The sequence below is a fragment of the Felis catus genome, chromosome C2, assembly GCF_018350175.1.
Source record: "Felis catus isolate Fca126 chromosome C2, F.catus_Fca126_mat1.0, whole genome shotgun sequence".
Classification (NCBI taxonomy): Eukaryota; Metazoa; Chordata; class Mammalia; order Carnivora; family Felidae; genus Felis; species Felis catus.
In genome coordinates this window covers 141,524,337-141,546,227 of record NC_058376.1, presented here as the reverse complement: position 1 = coordinate 141,546,227, position 21,891 = coordinate 141,524,337, and the positions used below count along the sequence as shown (strand labels likewise).

The following is a 21,891-nucleotide window of genomic DNA, read 5'->3' as shown; positions in this document are numbered from 1 at the left end:
GCCCCGCGTCAGGTTTCTGTGCTGACAGTGCAGAGCCTGTTTGGGATTCTGTTTCTCCCTCTCCCTGCCCCTCCCTGCTTGTGTGTGAGCTCACTCGCTTGCTCTCTCTCTCTCAAAATAAATAAATAAACTTAAAAAAATAAGTAAATAAATGTTATTGGCTCTCCTGTTCTCATTTAACCCCCAAGTCTTATATCATAGGTGATAAGAAATTTCCACAACCCAAAGGATTTAAGATTATTATCCCTGCTTGTTCATTTGATTTCAGCTTATTTTAAAGTATCACTCTTTACTGATGCCCCTTGGTGGACTTACAAATTATATTACCTAATCTTAATTTCACTAACCTGTCTCAAATGGCCATGTGGCTGAAAGGATTCCTGCAAAGAGACTTGCAGGCTGAAGCAAATTAAAAAAAAATGGGCAGAGTTGACAGTTTTACAATCTGCTCACACTTTTATAGGCTCTGACACTGTCCCCACCGTAAGTTTTATTGAAAATAATATTTGAGTACCAAAATTTCAATTTTATGAAATTTAAACTATTATACACTTTACCTTAAATCATCCTTTAATCTATACATTATTGTATGACTTGATAATATAAAAATATATTAATATTTGTATATACCTGTACATATTTTGGGGACTCGGTCTCAAGTATCTTTCACTGATAGGGTATACTAATATACTCTGTTGTGCTCTTTGAAATTATATTTCTTGGTAGCATACAGACAGATGTGCACAATCGGTTCTGGAGATTCTACAGCTAAGCTACATTTTTTACCCTAGGGTAAGGGGAAGCTATCTACTAGAATAATCAGAAACTATTTCAGAATGTGACACACAGGTACCCGTATGTGGTACACAAATATGAAATATTAAAGATGGTTACGTTTGGCAGAATCAATGCCATAAAATTAGCAGAAATTGCTACATAGAAATAGTTAAGATTCAAGGCATTTTATAAATAAGACTTGGTATAGCTTTTATCTATCTCACATCAGGACTTGATCATCCCTATTTGACAGATGCGGAAACTGAGGATCCGAGAAGTTATATACATTTATCAAAAAGTCCAAGGGCAATGAACCTTGAAGACGTTACGCTGAATGCAATAAGTTAGAGAGAGATAAATACTCTGTGATCTCACTTGCATGTGGAGTCTTAAATAAAAACCAAACTCACACATATAGATAACACACTGGTAGTTGCCAGAGGCAGAAGGAGGGGGTGAGCAAAGTGGGTGAGAGTAGTTAAAAGCTACAAACTCCAGGGGTGCCTGGGTGGCATAGTCGGGTAAGCATCCCACTTTGGTTCAGGTCATGATTTCATGGTTTGTGAGTTCGAGCCCTGAGTCAGGCTCTGTGCTGACAGCTCAGTGCCTGGAGCCTGCTTCAGATTCTGTGTCTCCTTCTCTCTCTCCCCCTGCCCCCCCCCCCCCCCCCCTCCGCCCCATTCACACTCTTTCTCTCTCAAAATTAAAATAAACATTAAAAAAATTTGTTTTTAAAGGTACCAACTCCCAGTTATAAGATAAATAATTCCTGGGAATGCAATGCACAGCATGGCGACTATAGTTAATAATACCCTATTGTATATTTGAAAGTTGCTAACAGAGTAGATCTTAGAAGTTCTCATCGCAAGAAAAAAATTTTAACTATGTGTGGTGATCAATGGTAACTAGACTAATTGTAGCAATGATTTTTCCATTATAAACATAAATTGAATTGTCACATTGTACCTGAAACTAATATAACGTTATATGCTAATTATGTCTCCATTAAAATAAAATCTAGGGGCACCTGGGAGGTTCAGTCTGACTCTTGATTTTGGCTCAGGTCAGGATCTCAAGGTTAGTGAGATCAAGCTCCTAGATTCTCTCTCTCCCGCTCTGTCTGCCCCTCCCATGCATATTCTTTCTCTTTCTTTCTCTCTCTCTCTCAAAACAAATAAATGAACATTAAAAAAAAAATCTGCAAAGAGGGGCACGTGGGTGGTTCAGTTGGTTAAGCGTCCGATTTCAGCTCAGGTCATGATCTCGCAGTCCATGAGTTCAAGCCCCACTTTGGGCTCTATTCTTACAGCTTGGAGTCTGGAGCCTGCTTCAGATTCTGTGTCTCCCTCTCTCTCTCTGCCCCTTACCCACTGGCACTCTTTCTCTCTCTCAAAAAGAAATAAACATTGAAAAAAAATTTTTTTTAAATCTAGGAAGATTTAACCTCTGGAATACCCGTTTGACCCCACCCCCTGTTGTTATAAGGTGACAGCCTAAATGTGGTCTTTCACCCCATGAATCCCATGAAAATTATGACAGAAGATACAGGTGGGCCACACAAGACTGGAACCAGGTTGAGGACTTGTATTAATCAGAGGACCCGCACGGATTCTGGGAAGACAGGGCCAGTAGTGTCCTCATAGACTAGTTGACAGCAAGGCCAAAGGAGGCAGATCTTTCCTGAGAGGAGTCTCTTACAACACCACCAGTGCTATTGATCGAGTTTGCCACGTGTCTTGCAGGCAGCAAATGGATACACGTCCATAAATTAAGCTTTATTCTAAGTATGTCTATAGACAATAATCTTTGTTACCTATCATCGATAATTTTTTTAGGATACCACCAAATAACACTCTCAGGTGAGTGGCAGTGACTGCCTTTAGATGGGACGGTTACTCCGTAGGTCAGGACAGCCAACTCTTTACCTCCTCACAGGCTTGAGATAGTTGGTCAAGCTGCCCTTAGAGGCTGGGGGGAACATCTCATCATTTTTCACTTACATTATTCAGCTTATATTCCATGTTTCGTCATTTCAGAACTTTTCTGCCTACGCCTTCAACTCCCTTGTGCCTTGGTAAATTCGTCAGATGAGGGAGCGTGAATCTGGCCATGGACATATCCCACTGTCTAATTCCCCGTGCTCTGCACCCGAGCAGCCAAGCCTTCCGGGGGGAAAATAGCACAGTAGCTGCAAGGTGTCCCTGTCGCCATCTGGTAATCTGGTATATCTTCCTGGTCAATGTTGCTCTTTCCTTCTCAACAGCCACAATATTCAACATTCTTCCCCGTCCTCAAACCGTGCATCCCCAAAGCTTTCTCTTCACAACAATTGTTTCCGCTTATTCCTCTTTGGAAGATTGCTAGTGAACCAACTTCTCTCACCAACGTGACTCCAGCCGCACCAGGGCAGAGCCCGGCATCCATTTTGCTCACCAATGACTCCTCCCGGGTAGGGGTAGGTGCTCCGTAAGCATCTGAATATTGATTGTTTGAGGAGAGGTGAGTGACTGCTTTCAAACCTCCACCCTTAGCCTTAGGCCGCGTCCCCTCCCAAATGCCAGCAGGCCCCGTAGGGGGCCTCAAACAGCCTTGTCCAAACAGCTTTGTCAAAACATCCTGTGTTGATGGAGCCTGCAATCAGTCACTTCAAGCTTCCTGATTAGTTGGTGAGGAACAGCTAAGGCACATTCTGCAGTGGTTGCAGAGTTTATAAGAGGTGTCCCATGCTAGCCGTGGGTTGATGTTTCTAAAGGCAATGTTGTCGGGAACTGGTGAGCTTCTCTGAGACATCCAGGGAATGGGAAGTAGAAATAAAATGCAATAAATTCAATAATAAGGTGAATTCACTGAGCCCTCAATTTTTAATCATCTGACCATCTAATTGATTAGTGTTGTTTGGATTGTGGCTCCCTTCCGGAAAGCATTTGGGGCTGGTGACAGAAACACACACAAACAAAACAGCCCACAAATAACCCTAACAGTTATTAAAAATAAATCAGAAGAAATGTTGCCTTTCTCTTCACGACCTGTCGCAGGAAAAACTGGGCAACCAGGCTAGAGGATGTTGCCCTTGGGGATGTTCTAATATGGCACAGATTTAAGGAAATCAGAAAAAGAACTGAGAGACATGGACAGATTATAGATAAATGGAAGAGGTAGAGACATTTTATCCGAATAAGAACCAGGCTGAGAGACCACCTGGAGAGAGGCCTCTGCTGTCCTTGCTTTGGCCATCCTAGACCAGACAGTCCACAATTAACCCAGCAGTTTGGCCACAAATGCATAAGCAAACCTAACTAAGATCAGTCAGGCCCACCCAGCTCAGAAGAACCACTCATCAGAGCCTCGCCCCAAATGCAGACTTCTAGAATCACGAACTCATTAAATGGTGATTTTTTTTTTTTTAAGCTACAAAGTTTTGGAGATGTTCCTTTGAGAGCAAAAGCTAACTGATGAAGTTCATTTCACACGTGATCAGCTTGTGAGAAACGAATGCTTACTGGCTTCCATTCGCAGCTGTACCAAAAGAAAAAAATGGTATTAAGTTTATCCTGAGTCCGTTTAAATATCCTTGGATGAATTTCTTGTAGTTTCACCCAACCGGCCAATATTATGGCTACTGGACCCAGGCAGAAAGTACTGTGAATTTCTGCCCGGCAGCCTCAGTGGCTTTTTTCTCATGACAAAAACAACAAAAATAAAAATACCCCAGAGGTGACATTTGACTCCCACAGCACTAGACAGGGAGCTCCGGTGAGGTCTGTTTCTTGAGGCTTTTTATGCTCCTGGGGGCATTTCTACTATTGATTTGGGGTTGAGGACACTTTTTCTCTTTAGAAGCTTGAATCCTGGGCTAACCTAGCCAATCAACACCCACAGATATTTTTACAAGGTGGCAGGCCAATGGATCCAAACTTCATCGTGTCTGGCCTCCCATCTTAAGACGGTCTACGCTTGTAAATCAAACAAGCATAAAGGGAAAAGAAAGAAAATTCTTCAAAAACACAAATGCGTATCTTAACTTACAAACACGGCAAATACTTTTCAGAGAGCGTGCATGAGAATGACAAACAGTTTAAGCTTAATCCCTAAAAGCTTTTTACTCTCTGGCTCCCACATGTATATAAAAAGGTTTAAATGAACAAGAAAAACATGTTGGGATTAGGATTTGATTCCCGAAAGCTTTTATAGTCATATAGAATAACCAGGAGCCACGCTAGCTTCAAAACACACACCAAACAAAAACTGATTTTTACCAAATAGCATTAATACTTTACGGACCAAAGTTGTTTTCACCAAGTATTTACATAACCAAGAGCTTGCCAAGCTGCGTAAATGTTTATGGCTTTAAGGTTCCCTGGCTTAGAGCTTTCAAATTCAGTCAAAAGGAAAAACCACGTGTTTGTTCACTTGAACTTTAAAATCTGCCACCAAGGAGCAAACTCAACCCTTCTGCCACGTGAATGCTAGGCCCACTCCTGACTCATCAGTGGTCATCACGCATAGTATAGACTGTAAGTGATTTCATTTATTTGCTAAGTGACCCAAACACTTGCATTCTGACCTAGACACTGCTCAGAAGTTTAGCTGTTCCTGATTTGGTAATGCGAAAACTTGCCCAACATTTTCAGAAACTCAGGCAAAAATTAACGAACATCACTTTGTCACAAAGTACCAAGCTTTCTCATGTTATTTGTTTCTTCCACTAACGCAAAAGTTCCCCGCCCCGTTTGAGCTTCTAACTCATTTCAAGTATGAGTCTGTAAAAGAAGAAATGAAGGGTTTTACTATCCCATTACCCTTGAGGCAATCCACTTAGAGGAGCGATCCAGGTTACTCCAAGGAAGTTTCTGGAATATACTGCCAGGTTCTTGATTCTTCGCTTAAAACTTCTGCCAACATTCTTTCCTCGGTCTCTATGCTAAGCTACATATTTAGAGACGATCATGGCAAGCACGTAACTCAAGCCTTCGTCTCCCAACTTCTGTGTGTGTCTGCTTGAATTTCCAATTTTGTGAATTTCCCTGTTCTCTTTAGGCCTTTCTTCTATATGCTCTTTTAATGTCCTCATGATGTAAAACAGCAGTTCCCAAACTTTGCCACAAGTGAGCAAACGATTAGGTAATCATTATTTCCTGATTTTTTTTTTTGTCTTGGAACCTTTTGGGGTTACATAAATAGGATTTGGAATAGTAGCAAACCAAAGACATAACACATACTGGCATAAGAAAGGCGGGAACTGTAAAACTCAGTATTTCCTACTAAAAAAAATTTATTTACTCATTTATTTAAAGAACTGGGTTCTGAGGAAAAGAATTTGGGAAAATTTCCTTTTCAAAATATTCTTTTTTATGACTAAATTGCTTTTCCCCTTCAGGATTTTCCCTAAACCTTCTATTCAAAATATAGGAACGACTGGGGCACCAGGGTAGCTCAGTGGGTTAAGCGTCCAACTCTTGATTTTGGCTCAGGTCACGATCTCATGGTTCGTGAGATGGAGTCCTGTTCCCGGCTCTGCACTGACAGGGCAGAGCCTGCATGGGAGTCTCTCTTTCCCTCTCTCTCTGTCCCTCCCCAGTGCTCGCTCTCTCTCTCTCTCTCTCTCACAAATTAAATCAATAAACTTTAAAAAGAAACACAAAATATAGCAACTATTGCTTGCTATTAGAAGGGAGAAGAGAAAAAAAAATGAAATCTGTCTCCTCCTCCAGACTTTAATGGTCTCTTCTTTTTAGAATTACGCCCTGTGAGCACCAAAGAAAGAAAACTAAGTGATCATCGGAAAGAGTACAGGCTGAGAATGGCCGGAAGGCCTGGCACTCTGCTGGGAGCAGAGAAATCGAGATCAAGAAGACATGGTCCCTGTCTCCAAGGTTCTTACAATCTTGTGGAGAAAAACAGAGGAGTAGGAAGAAACAGCACTCTGAAGGCTGGACCCATGAAAATTTGTGGGGCAGCTGCTTTACACTAAGGTCTTCCATTCCATGCAGGACCTTCAAACCTCCATCTGAAATTCTCATTTAGTCACCCACTCAGAACCAAAAAAAAAAAAGGGGGGTCTGCAAAACGTACATGGGAAGTCAGCCAAGTACACTCCGTGTCATAAGTTTCGTTAAGTATGCGATCACTTTCCCTCTTAAACTATGAGCTCTGGCACCTCTCTTCGCTGTGCTCACTAGAATATAGACTGGACTCCTCCATTAATTTTTCAATGCCACAATTTCTGCTACCTCAGACTCTTTTCTTTACCTCATGCTTGTGGTGAGATTCAAGCCCAGACTAAACCATGACGGCTGCCATGTTTGTTTCTGCTCTTGCATCATTAACAAGATCAGAGAAAGATCGACTGCCAAGGCAAAAGAACGTGTCATCGGGCCAGACTGTGTTCAGCTGCAGGTGAGAGAAAACCTGACTACTGTGGCTTGGCTTAGGCAGAGCTGGGTTACTTTTCTCACTGAATAACTACTGCTACGGTAAACATTTCGTTGATGGGTCTCATCGGGAGAAAGACATCTGGGGCCAGCTTTGCCTCTTCCTTTTGTGAGGAAAGCCAAGGTTCTTCCAGAAACCCTGTCTTAACCCATCTCCTTTTTATCCCACTGACAAGTGCCGTGTCACATGGCTGCCAGAGACAATGAGAAGATGAACCTCAGTGGGTACAGTGGGAGCCAATGAAGAGTCTTTGCCACAAGATCAATCCTCATTCAACTTCCAAAGATTTTTTTTTTTTTGGTCATGGTTGATGCCCCAGTTCCTTTACTGACAAAGAACTAACCTGCTGAAATACTACAGTAGGTCTGTCAATTAAAAGTGTATACACAGAGGAGTGTGAATAACAGTTCTACCTTCCCCGGTCAGCATATCACTTTCTTGAAGCGAAATAGAGGAGAAATCCAGGACGACCTGACCAACTTCAGACAATTGCTATGACCTCAACTCTACTTAACAGAGCTATCTATTTTGCTTAGTCTCCAATATTAGCCATTGGTTGATTTCTTCATTCAACACATGTGTAGTGAGGTCATACTATAGGCCAGGTGTTGTGCTAAGACGCAGAGGCGAACGAGAGAGATCCAGTTTCTTTTTTCTGGGAGGCTTGGATTTTAATGGAAGGAACAAACAGGATGTCTTTAATTGTAATTATGCTCAAGACTGCAGAAGACAAGTAAAAAGTGACTGGCAGATATTACAGGAAGTTAGCGGAGTTTGAGGTCTGTCAGGAAAAGCTTCCCCAAACGACACTGGAACTGTAGTTTTCTAAGCCTCGGCCGTAGCGACATCTGGGGTCGGATGATTCTTTGTTGTGAGAGATTATAGGGTATTTAGTGACAACCCTGGCCTCCACCCATTAAATGTTGACAGCTCTCCTCTTCCAGCGGTGACAACCCAAAACAGCTCTAGACAGTGACAAACATTCCTGGGGGGTGGGGCACAAGCATTCCCATTCCAGAACCCACTGATTTCAACAAAGACTCGAAAGGTAAATGGGAGGCTCGGTCACACCAAAAGGGAGAGGTGGACGATTTGGGTTGTGCCAAATATCTTCCCTGATAACATTTTAACGCCTTCTTGCCTTATTCAAAGAACTTGAAAAAAATCACTTCCTCAAGTGTATGTTGAATAACCGGAAAACAGGTGCTAAATTCCTTCTGTCCACACCCTGAACAAAACGTAAGTCCCATGATCTTCTCCTACTCGCTACTCCACGAACGACAGGGTACCCACGAAGTCCGGAAACATAGATCATGTTATTTCACTTCTTCACAGGGGGAAGATGTTCTTGAGGACCACGTGTATATTCACCTCTGTGTCCAGACTTTACGGATACCCCCGTGTACTTATTCCTTTCTTTTGACCACTCCACAGACAGGCACCAAGGGCCTGCCTCATGCCAGGTACTGTTCTAGATGCTGAAGGATCAATATGAACAACAACAAAAAGATCCGTGATCTCAAGAACACCTTCTCTTAATCCGCTCAGGTACCAAACTAATGGAGTTATAAGGCTAACGTTTCATGTTCAATCCATTAGTTTCTGTTGTCCTTATGTTCTTTCAAATGAAAACAGATTGAGAGGCAAGGGCGATGCCTATTTAGTTCACAATTCAGCACCTTGGCTTTATAGAGAGAATATCAGTAGAAGATTTGATGGACGATAATTGTGATATTAAATGATTAATGACAATGATTTTACACTCACTCAGACAACCTGGTACCAAAGTGACAATTCCACTCAGCTTCATAATTTATTTGCTGAACCAATTGACACTTGGTTTTCATTTGCTTCGCATTTGGTCTATAACTTCCCCAAAGTGAGAGCTCTCCTAAAATTCCCGGCTAGGCTTTTCACCTACCTCCTTCTTGTCTCTTCTCCCCAAGACAGACCTTCCCCCTAAAATCTTGCTTGTTTAATCACCTGTCTAGCCAAGTCAGACTGCCAAGGCCAGGAAGACTGAAGGGAGGCAAAGAATTTCTTTACTGCTTTGGGGAACCACATATTTGAGTGAAAAAGTACTTTTTTTTGGCTTTCTACGTCATGGGTTTTTTTGTTTGTTTGTTTTGGTTTGTTTTGTTTTGTTGCCCATACAATGCATTGATTTACATATCCAGGCTGCTTATAAAATAAAACCAGAGGCATAAGGACTGATAAGAACCTGATGGTAATGGCTCATCCCTTGTGTACTAAAGAATGGACTTGGAAGTTTTGAGGGAACCAGGACTCAGACTAGAGGGATGGTTAAATGTAGGAGTCAAGTAATGGGGAGGGTAACTTTTATCCCATGGAGGTCAAAGCAACTCACCAAGGAACTCCCCAAAGGAATGAATATTGCTAACATGGTAACAGAAGTTCAAGTCCCCTCCTCTTTCCTTCCACTGGCCCTTCACAATCCCTTGGAGTCAGCCTAGGATAACGGGTGAGGAGATCAGCACCCAACACTCTAATGCAGAGGAAGAAAGATGTCAGCGGGTATCTGTACGTCAACATCAATGACATTTGGTCTCGAGCTTTCTCTATTGCTTTATGCATTCCTTACCAGCGGCTAACAGGCTGAGATCTTGTTTTTCATATGCCTGTGCAGGAACCTTTCAACTACTCAGGACCTCATGCATGCCTTAAGCTGCCGCTCATCGCCACAGTGGGGATCTTATTCATTTATTTCTGAGAAACGGTCTAAATCACAGCACAGAAACTGTGGCCAGAGTTATGTGAGATTCAAACAGCGTTATGTGGAAACTACCGAGGACAAACTTCTTTTGCAGAAAATGAACAGGTTGCAATGCCAAGCATTGCAGTGTATGTTATTAGCTGGATCCAGTCCTTAGACCTACTCTGGAAGTGTAACTGTGGAGCCTGGGAATCTAATAGAGTTTACTCATCTATCCCAGCCATGGTGGCAGTGCAGGAACAGAGAGAGAGATCTCTGTGCACTTGTGGGCGTACGTGTTAAAATCAGAACGTCCTTTCCTTGGAAATGCTCTCAAATTAGGCAAAGGGTGTGAGGTTTGTTTTGGTAAGGCAAGGCAACAGAAATAGATCCTGGGAGACTTCTCCTTTAGGATGTTTCAAAATAGATCAATATTTTCAGATTACATGAGCTCCATCTCTGTTAAGCTATGCTTGGATTGTTATGAAGTAAAGGACATAGAACTTTCAAAGGAAGGTTTCATTACTTACAGTGTCAGGCAGGGAGATACTCAAATATTTCTCATGTGAAAGGTAATGGGCACTGCTACTCGGAACAGACCTTAGCTATTTTCTCACAGAACTGTTCCAGAAGGCTCCCTGTTGTGAGGTAATAACCCTTTAGTGGTGGTTTGGGGAAGGTCTAGCGAGGGGTTCTTGTGGGAAAACCCAGGTGACTCTGGTGGTAAGGGCTCAGGATAATGGCTCTTTACAAGTATTTATTTTAATAACAGCTATATTGTTATAAACTGCTGAACGTCAGCCTTACTTTCCTGGAAGAAATGAAATAAATGAATCGACGATTGACTTATCCTCCGAGGGATAATCAGGTTGTCCGGAGTTCCGCAGAAATCCACAGAAGCTTCTAAAGGTGAGTTCAGTGTGTAGAGTTTTTCCTAAGAACTTTCCTATGGATAAGAGGCTGCCGAAGAACAAGGCAGGCTGACAGCTGCCTTTTGGCCATATGTCAAAGTAACCAGAGAGGGTAAATGACTCCAGCCAAAGCCATCAATAATTGATAGCGGGTAATTCAGTACATATATTCCTAGCTACTTTTCTACAAAGGTGGCAAAGAGAATGTCTTTCTGTTTTTCCTCACCCATTCAATTTAGACGCTAGCCCACCCCCAAATAGTGCTACACATTCCAATCATGAAAAACAAACAGAGTGACAATAGCCAGGGGACCTTCAGTCCAGAGCCTTCCCTTGGTAAACATAGCCTCTAGATGCTATCTCTGGCTCCCCCACGGGATGCCTCCTGCAAAATAGGCGGAGTCTGAGTTGAGTGGGTTTGGAGATAGGTTATGTCATCCTATGTGGGTTATGTCATCTCATGTGGCCAAAATGTAGCAAACAGGCCCAAAAAGTCTTTTATGTTTTGGTACTTTGCTAAATTCTATGTGTTCTGGGGGTGCTCATTAATGGCGATTTTATTCTTAAAGCCTATGATTCGGTGAATGAAAGATATAGTGTTAATTATTTATAGAGGTAACTTAACAATTGTTAGATCTCATCTTCTTGAGCTTTCAATTATTATCTCTGGGTAAACTCAATTCAATTAAATAAATCCACTTATTCATTCAACAAATATTTACTGAGTACCCACTGCATCATCTACCCTTTTAGGCTCTGGGGATAGAGAAGGGGAGAGGACAAACAAGAAATCTCTACTTACAGCAATTACATTTTAGTGGAAAAACATAAATAAGCAAGTACATACTTATCATTGTAGTAAAGAATAAGTACTCTAAAGAAAAATTAAGCAAGATATAGGGTGGCTGGGACATCTTAGCTAGCGTGGTCGGGGAAGGCCTCTGTAAGGAGGAGATCTCTGAACAAGAAAGTGAACAACGTGACCAGGAAAGACCAGTGCCTATTTGGTGGAAGCCGTCTCCAGGCACAGAGGACATTAACAGCAAAAGCCATGAAGGGGGAAGGATCCTGATGGATCAAGAAATCCAGTTTCTGGAGCACACGGAACAAGGTGCAAGCGTAGGAGATAAGGTTGATTGTTCCTCTTGCCCTTCAAGACTTGGCCTTTTGTCAGAGTGGAGGAACTCTGCAAATACATGCTGTGAGTTCTCTCTGAAGAACTAAATGCTTCCTAAAATAGCTATAGCGGTGCTGATTAGGATCCTGATTTGGAGAATCATGTGCCTGAAAAAAAATGTATTTCTTACCGTTGGTTGGTACATGAAATGACTTCCCATACAACCTTAGAGTTAACAGGTTCTAAATTTCTCTCTCTTTCCTCCCTCCCTCCCTTCCTTCCTTTCACGGGTGAGAGTAGGGTGTGGGATGGTGGTGACAGTGGTTGACATATCTAAACTGAAAACCAAATACAAAATAGAGTAAGATATGCGTTTCCAATTCCTGTCTTTCCCACTTAGCACGTAGCTCTAAAGCTCTCTCTTCACACTGTCTAGCTTGTCAATGGTATCCCTTTCCAACAGACTGGGATCCAATGGAACTTCTCTATTAGAATGTAATTTCCATGAGGGCAAGGGTATGTTCATCACGGCACCCATGGTGAGTTGCAAATAGTTACTGAGTATATGTACATACTCTTCCCAGCTTCGTTTATTTCCCAGTCGTTTTGATTTCGTCTCCTTAAGCCTCACAGACTAGGACACCACTTGGAGAAAAGCATCACAGGACACTCTGGGGCTCCCAAGCAAGCAATCACACTCTCTCATCCTGAACATAATGTGCTACAGACCATTTCCTGGGAAAACCCCAATTCTCCTGGTATTGCTCAGCACATTAACCTTTAGGTAATTGGCACTAAACGTAGGAACAGTTCCGTGGAGTTCCAAGTAATGACAGAGGTGGCCATATTCCAATGCTTCGTGTCATTGTTGGGAATTTGTCCTAAGTATCTTAAGTTGGTGGGAACATCATACTCCTTCCTTCCTTCCTTCTCCAAAGCTGGGATATTTGTAAGAACCTGATACCAGAAGAGGACCAGCCCAGGCACTCAAGTTACAGAGAAGTGTAACAGTTGGTTCTTGTCTGCAAAGGGATGAAAATCAACTGAGGAAAATGGCAAAAATAAGATACCGTTAACCTAAATACTAAATGAATAAAATACATTTCATTACCGAAGGGCACCGAATTCTAAAAGCATCTAACAAAATATCAGAAAATAAGTATTCAGGTATTTGTGGAAGTAAATTTGTTATTTATCTTGAAGCTATTACTACTTATTTTTAAATCATATGTACATATTTTTTCATGACAAAATAACAGACTTCCTAAATAAAAACAAAAAGAAAAGGAATAGGAAGGAAATAAAAACTATTCATAATCTCTGAACTCAGAATGACCTCTCTTAACATTTTGGTTTATTTCCTTCCAGTTTTTTTTTTCCTTTCTTCTTACATAGATAAGATCATATGGAATACATAATTTTACTTCTTATTTTCCTCTTAAGATCACAGCATGTTTGGCATGTTTTGAGAAACCTCTGTTTGTTGTCTAAATAGTAATCAAGTGAATGATGTATGAACTTGACTTTGAAAGTTTACGAATGGCTATATTACCACACACTCCAACAAAACTTTTGTATTTGGAGCTTCACATTCTCTACTCTGCTTTCCGTTGGTCTGTTCCCTGGCTGCGTAGGTGAGAAAAATCATCTCAAGAGGAGAACAGAGCAGAGAACATAAAGACAAGGACTTTAGAGGCACATGCTCGGTATTTGCTTGCCTGCCCTTGTAAAAAGTAAGCATGTGGGATTCTGGCTATTTGGCTGGATTATCTACTTCTCAGCAGCTCTCCTCTCAGGAAGTAAACTCTCAGTGGCCTTTCAGCTGACAGCCAGAAGATGGGGTGAATGCTGTTAGCGGTTATGCCGGGGCAGAAACCTTAAGAGACAACTGTACGAACGGACCCAGCGGAGCCGAGAGAAGGTAATGAAGTGCCAAACCTGGCCTGACATGCAAAATGCAGGAAGACAGAGGCCAAGCAAAAACACGCGTATGTGTTGGGTTCTGGAAGCCTGTCAAATGGTGGATTGCTTTTGCAAAGCTTTTCAGTTCATGATCGGGGCCCTGTAACTACCAATGACCTTCACCAGGGAATTATGTGTTTAAAAACCATGGGCTCTGCTTCCTCAGCATTTTGGATGGCTTTCTAGCACGGCACTTACCATCTTATGATGTGTACGTAATTAGCTAAAATCCAGTGATAACCGCTGCTTCTTAAGCATTTAGTATTTGCTAAGTACTGAAGTACTCTCTCTATCCGGTCACTTAATCCTCCCCCAAAACCTACAACACAGGTTTGTTCCCTCACAGATGAGAAAACAGGCACAGAGGAGCGAGCTGCTCAGCAACCACCCGGTCTTGGGGGAGGTAGACTCATGTTCTTCACTTCACCCAACTCCCGTCTTCCTCCCTAAGCAACCCTCACAGGGAAATGGTTGTGTCTTATTTTCACAGCCTCCATGACGCCCACTGATCAGAAAAAAGGTGACCATGGAGAGGGACCCAACGGCCATCGACTGATGAATGGACAGAGAAGATGTGGTATATAAATACAGTGGACTCTAAGTCATCAAAAAAGAACGAAAGCGTGCCATTTGCAACGATGTGGATGGAGCCAGTGTACTATGCTAAGCCAAGTAAGTCATTGAGAGAAAGACCAATACCGTATGCTTTCACTCATACGTGGAATTTAAGAAACAAAACAGAGGAACATAGGGAAAAGGAAGGAAAAATAAAATAAGGTAAAAACAGACTTGACTTTACAAAGGTAAGAAAAAAAATAAGGGAGGCAAACCATACGATAATTTTAACGGTGCAGAACAAACTGAGGGTTGATAGATGCAGGGGGGTAGGGGAACAGACTCAATGAGTGATGAGGACAGGGTGTTATATGTAAGGGAGGAACCACTAAATTCCACTCCTGAAACTAATACTACATTACGTGTTACCTTGCACTTAAATGAAAACTTGGAAGAAAATTAATGAACTAAAATTAAAACATTTAAAAACTGGTGACCAACAAATAATGTGGAATCAATGGCGTCAAAGCGAGTCATGTTGGATGCACTTCTTTTTGATTCCTTTTAATTTGTCAAAATAATACACATATATTGTTGTTGTTTTCCCCAAATAGCCTCCACGCAACCCCGAGATCAAGACTTGAGCTGAGATCAAGAGTCAGACGCTTAAGCAACGGAGCCACCCAGGCACCCCTTATACGTATTGTTAAAAAAATAAAACAGTGACATGTGGTGCCTGGATGGCTCAGTCAGCTGAACATCCGACTCTTGATTTTGGCTCAGGTCATGATCCCAGGGTCCTGGGATTGAGCTCTGTGTCAGGCTCAGTGCTGAACATGGAGCTTGCTTGGAATTCTCTTTCTCTCTCCCTTTGCACCTCTCCCTCACTCATGCACATACACTCTCTCTCTCTCTCAAGAAATGAATGAATAAATAAATAATGTAAAAATTAAAAAAAAATTGGTGACAAAAGAAAGATAACATTAGCCCCTCCCTCTCCATACCCCTAAACTCTCATCTCTTTTCCTTAAATATCCTTTAGTAATTTATTCTGGTCTCCAGATTGCCAAAATCCTTACAATGATATTTCTTAGCATATTGATTTTATACTTTGTATGTTGATATTATTTATGAGATATGAGGATCCAGATTTTATGTCATTCTCCTCATTCCATTTTTAAGTGTATATTTATAATGATAGATAAGGAATATTTATAATTCCTAATAAAGTTTTACTGTCTACTCTTTTTTGCAGAGCCCAGTAGTGTACTATGATTCTTTTTCATTTCCTGTACAAGTGAGTTCATAGTTGCTTTTTTAAAAATTTTGCTCAGTTTTCTACATATCCTTAAATTTCTTTTAGTTTTTAATGTTTATTTATCTTGAGAGAGAGAGAGAGAGCGAGCGAGAGAGAGAGCGAGCATGAGATGGGGAGGGGTGGAGAGAGAGGGACAGAGATTCCCAAGCAGGCTCTGCACTGTCAGCATGCAGCTCAACACAGGGCTAGGTCCCACGAACCATCAAATTATGACCTGAGCCGAGATCAAGAGTCAGATGCTCAACTGACTGAGCCATCCAGGCACCTCCTTAATTTGCTATTAAATGCCCCCTTATGGGGCGCCTGGGTAGCTCAGTCGGTTAAGCGGCCGACTTCGGCTCAGGTCATGATCTCGCGGTCCGTGAGTTCGAGCCCCACGTCAGGCTCTGTGCTGACAGCTCAGAGCCTGGAGCCCGTTTCAGATTCTGTGTCTCCCTCTCTCTGACCCTCCCCCATTCATGCTCTGTCTCTCTCTGTCTCAAAAATAAATAAACATTAAAAAAAATTAAAAAAAAAATGCCCCCTTATAAGTATTATTTTCCAACAGTTGAATAGACCAGATAATATATCAACTCCTTTTCACACCCTGGAGAACTTCTTCCCAGAGCACTTCATTCTCTGGATCGAACCTGAACTCTTTTCTCTCTAGACTCATGGTGCCGTTTGCTGTCTGGTACCATATCTTTCCCAATCTGTACCCTGCTTTACACTTCTAATTTCCTGTGTGGGACATTCTATTTCACGGATCCTTTCTAGTTTGGAGTTAACTGCCTCATTTGACTAAAGCCATACCCTGAAGATCACATTAGGAAAGTGTGCAGGGAAATTATTCTGAGACCATGCTTACCTAAAGATGTCTTTATTCGATGGCCACCCTCGATGAAAAGTTTAGGCAGGTGTAGAATTCTAGGTTGAGAACCTTTTCCAATCAGAATTATAAAAAAATACTGCTTTTATGTTTTCTCTCTTCTAATGTGTCTATTACAAAAGACTGATGTCTTTCTGATTCCAATTGCTTTCAGTATGACTTTTTCCTCTTTTTTGAATGCTTTCTGAGTCTTCTTTTATGTGTCAGTTTGAAATATCCCAGTAGTGTTCCTTGATGTGGATCTTTGTATTTATTGATTTTTTGATTACCGTACCTAAGCATTTGTTGTGTCCTTTCAGCCCGAAACTTTGTGTCCTTCAGATCTTAGAAACTTTTTTATCCCCCTCCCATTCCCTTGTTTTCTTTGCTCTTTCTGGAGCTCCTGTCAAATGTTAAGCCTTCTGGGTTGATCTAAATCTTTCTATTTCTCCCTCTTATTTTATAATCCCTTTGTCTTTTTAGTCTACATTTTTTTTAAATTTCTTGATATCTCATTTAGCCTACCTATTAAATATTTTCATTTCTGTTAAAGGATGTTAATTTGACTTTCAGACTGTCCCAGAGTTTCAGGAGAGACTCCAGGGGCTAACAACAAGAGCTAGAGATCTGGTAAGAACACGTTAAAAGACGCTGAGACCACAGACCTACCTACTTTGTTGGAAAAAAGTTGGACTTGCAAGGCTGAAATCAGGAAATTAAGGAAATTATTTTTTTAATACCCTACTCTGTCAACCGTATTATTTTGAGTGTTTTCTTCCTGCCCTTGAAAGAAACTTGGGCCTCTTCCAGGTATTAAAAATAGTCTCAGTTAGGCCACTGTCTCAATAGACAATTGGGGACATCTTGCCCATCTAGGGGTCCTTTTTAGGATGATGCCATTTCTGCTCCTTTCCATAGTGTCCCCATGTGACCCATGGGAAACACAGAGATTTGTTCGAGCACTGGTGGGATGGAGTGTGCTCTTACTGCAACCCTTGCTCCTCTGTTCTCCTGCTGGGGCAGGTAGGGACCAATCACTGTCCTCCCGCATTTTAGGGAGACACGTAGTGACATCTTTGAGTGCTTCTCTAAAAGTTCATTTCCTTTCCCCAGGGGGAATGAGCCACACAGAACACACTGACTCTCTCTAGAGAAATACTCACTACTGTCCTTCCTCCATAAATCTCCTCACCTTCTCTCACATATGCTTAAGGTGGGTGATGATAAGGATGAAAAACCATCTCACGTTCTCTTACGGGGACTAAAAAGTGATCTGGGGTCTGTGGATCTTGTATTTAGCTGAAACTGCGACCACAAGAAAACTTACATTTAACAACTTTTCTCACTTGAGTGATTTTTTTTGTTTACAAAGGCTCTTTCTTGCTTCTTCTTTTCAGTTTCCTGATCTTTGTTAAAATATCTTTCAATTTATCAGAGACCTCAAAGCAGTAATTTTGTTTCTTCTGTTTCCTTTATTCTCTGTTTTAAGTTCCCCTTTTGTTTGTTTCCTTTGGAGTCTATTTTACATTAGAAGCTTTCCTCCTTGCCTAGCAATTCTTGATTGTCTGGTATCATTGAAAAGTGAATTACTAGTGTCTGACTGTGTATTGGAAGGGAAATAAACTTGTGGTTTAATGTATCACGTGTAACTGGAAGTTCTCTTGGGCTTTGGGGTCATAAATTGACCTTTTTCAAAAATGTTTATTTGTTTTGAGAGAGTATGCATGTGTGTGTGTGTGTGTGTGTGTGTGTGTGTGTGTGTGCGCGCGCGAAAGTGGGAGAGGGGCAGGGAGAGGAGAGAGAGAATTCCAAGGAGGCTCCACGCTGCCAGTGCAGAGCCCGACGTGGTGCTCGCTCGCACAAACCATGAGATCAGGACTTGAGCAGAAAGTCAGAGTCTACCACTTAATCAAGCGAGCCACCCAGGCAAGCCGACCTTCATTTTTAAGTCTTATCACTGCCATTAATCCATTGTGGGGCCGTGGCTCACGTTTTGTCCCTTGGTTTGTCCCCAGGTTCTTCTCCTTGGTGTGCGGCTGAAGGTTTAGCATCAAAATGCATGACCTTCCATTATCCAGGATAATACAGGTTTTCTGAAGACTTCCCAAATGAAAGCTTTCAAAGTTACGGGCAAAACATCTCATATAAAAAGGGGGGAAATACAATATGTCAATTAAACTTACGGCATCTACTTTTGCATTCCAGGCATACAGTCATTTTGAATAAGCTGCGAACAAAAACAGACCCAAAACCAACCAACCAACGACGACAACCACCACCACCGCCCCCCTCGGGTACTTAAATCGAGCACGTGACTGTTGTAAGTTTACGGTCACCCCTAGATTACTCTTGTTGAATATGAACGTTAGGTCACAGACGGACAAATTCACATGTTGGCTAAAAGCACCACATTTTCAGAGTCAAACTGTGGTAGTGTATTTCCAAAACTGGTCACAGCACTCCCAACCCCATCCCTTAAGTCCTTTTGCAGGACGAGCATACTACCCCTCCGTCCAAAGAGACTGTTGAGTGTATTTCTCCTCCCCTTGAATCTGGGCTGACCCTGTGATTTGCTCTGGCCAACGGATGTGGTGAAAATGACGGCTGTGTGATTGCCAGGTCCGGCTCTCCAAAGATCATGCGGCTTCTGTCTCTGCCCCAGGCCTCCATGTAGTCAGCACGGGGGACTTTATCGGACAGAGGCTACGTGGAGAGCACCTCAGCGGACAGACAGGACCAAGGCCCCAGGCTATACGTGAAGCCTTACTGGATCCTCACAGATAACCTGTTATACCCAGACAACCTCAACGGAAGTAGAGACAAGCTGTACCTGGCTGAATCCTGCCTGAATTTCTCATGCACAGAATCATGAACAATAAAATGGTTCATGTTTTCAGCCCCTATGTTTGGGTGAGGTTGTACAGCAACAGAAACAGTGGCTAGCCCACTCTAGGAGAACCACTTCGAGCAAGGATTCATAACTCAGGCAGTATTTGGAGGGTCTATACTTCTGAGCCTTATCGGGGAATGGAATCCGTCGTTTTCCTCTGATTCTTAATGGAGTCTTTGTCTCCAAGAGGACTAAGAAGCACCGATTTATGGGTCATTCAAAGTGAAACACCATCGCCAACAAAGGTTTTCATTTTGTTTATGAAAATAATACATGCTGTGCTAGTAAAAGAATAAGAGTACAAAAGTATATTCAATAAAAGACTGTCCCAAAAGCACGGGAAAAAAATTGGTGTGTATCCTCCCAAAGTACATAAATACTATGAATCAATTTGGAGAAATTAAAATGGTATCTGTGCATTCATACACACGTGTCTCTCTGCGTACGTATATTCATATATAAGTGAATGACTCTGCTGAGTATAAAAGTCAGATCTTTGAAATATGATACAGTAGTCTGCTGTCTGTCTTTTAACCTTTGAGGAGAACCTAATTTTGTTTTGTGGTCAGATATAAAATATTTTATTTTATAGCTCCTGCATTTCATGTCCCTCCCGAAAAGGTCCTCCCTTCTTTAGCATCAAGTACACTCATGATTTCTTTTTTTTTTTTTTTTAATTTTTTTTTCAACGTTTATTTATTTTTGGGACCGAGAGAGACAGAGCATGAACGGGGGAGGGGCAGAGAGAGAGGGAGACACAGAATCGGAAACAGGCTCCAGGCTCTGAGCCATCAGCCCAGAGCCCGACGCGGGGCTCGAACTCACGGACCGCGAGATCGTGACCTGGCTGAAGTCGGACGCTTAACCGACTGCCCCACCCAGGCGCCCCTACACTCATGATTTCTTATAGAACTTTGTGTAGGAACTTTTTTTTTTTTCCATTACCATCATTTATCCCTCCGTGATTTATCTAAAGTGTAGCTCAGGTGGAAGGAATGGAGCAGAAAGCTTGCTTTATTTCTCTTCCAACACGTATTGAAGAGTATACCGTCTCGCCATTTGATTGGCCAGCTCACGTACTGACCTCCCCGATGTACTTGGGACCACCTCTAGACTCAGGGCAGCCCCACCCATCTTGCTACTCCCACGCCACTGGCTCACTGTTTGAATTGCCACTGCTTATAATGCACTTTATATGGAAGGAAGGTCTTACCCTCTTGGTCCCTTTTTACAAACTTTTTGCCTTTAACTATGATCATCTTTTCCTTTTTCCAGATGAGCCTAAGAATCATTACATCAAGGTAGCGCCCATCCTCCCACTGCCTGCGCTCACAAACTCCCCAATCAAGTTTTTTAGTTTGGAAGGTATCACACTGAACTCAGAGCTCATTCAGGGGAGAAGCCGGGACTTTCTAACACTGAGCCCTCTTGACCCAAGAACAAGGTATCTTCACATTTACTCAAGAAGCACACGGCTGATGGCACAATTTAAAATTTTTCTTCATTTGGTCTCTGTAAAGTGTATCCTAGATATGTTAACGTGTTTTTGGCCAAAAAAAAAAAAAAAAAAAAAAAATAGGAAGCAGTTTACAACACAAGTAGTTAGGTACCTCTGGCTTGGAGGAAGCAAATACATTACTGCTCTATCCAAGCGGTCAAGTTCCCACTGGGGAAACGTGTCCCACACAACTTATTAGAAGAATTCCCTGCTTAACTCTGGGATAATTGCAGTTGACTGCCTTTATCGTTTCCAAAACTTGTCCCAGGCTTATTGTGCCCAGGACTGCGGGATCTGCCCTGCAGACTGAGGCAGATTTCCTCAGAGACGCTATAACGCTTAGAAAAACAACACTCCCCCCAAAGAAACCCAGAGCTCCTTTGATGAGTTTATACAGTTTATCATTTGAAGGAGGATACAGATTAAAAAAAAAAATACTTTTAAGTATCAATGATGGGTGGATACCTCAATATGTCTCAGGTAAAAGCCTCTGTTCTGTAAATCAAAGTATTCTGAAGGGATTACCTGGGCTCATAATACATGCTTCAAGAGTGAAAGAAGAAATAGTTGGATGAATTCACTGGGAGAGAAGCCAAATATCATCTCGGGTCAAAATATGTATGTAAATCCCAGGTTTCAGAAAAAGCCCCTTTAGCACTTTGAAAAACACGTTAACATCAATAATTCTACCTGTGTACCCGCACAAGTGGAAGCCTGGATTCTAAATACTACCTTGGCACTAAGAAGTCAAGCATAAGAATTTAGAAAGAAGAAAGTAGATGTTCGCCATGATGAACAGTTGAAAACAAAACTGTGGGGGTAGCACAGTATGGGGAAGGAGCTAGAAACAGTGGGTGGGGGGGTTGCTGCA

The 21,891-nt window shown here is 42.0% G+C and overlaps 1 protein-coding gene and 1 long non-coding RNA gene across 15 annotated transcripts in view; one reads left to right on the top strand and one right to left on the bottom strand.

The window, feature by feature from the left end:
• The window catches only part of RARB (retinoic acid receptor beta), a 769,461-nt gene that overhangs the window by 238,535 nt on the left and 509,035 nt on the right, over positions 1 to 21,891 (bottom strand). The window lies entirely within an intron of this gene.
• Positions 10,536 to 19,934, top strand: LOC109491546. Of its 3 annotated transcripts, none has more exons than XR_006585571.1 (4): positions 10,536 to 10,831; positions 14,403 to 14,584; positions 18,838 to 18,952; positions 19,252 to 19,934. It is a non-coding gene; the product is annotated as an uncharacterized LOC109491546 (long non-coding RNA). The 3 variants fall into 3 exon arrangements; XR_006585570.1 differs by having other exon boundaries at positions 10,538 to 10,831; positions 19,295 to 19,934; XR_002144969.3 differs by having other exon boundaries at positions 10,540 to 10,831; positions 18,838 to 19,934.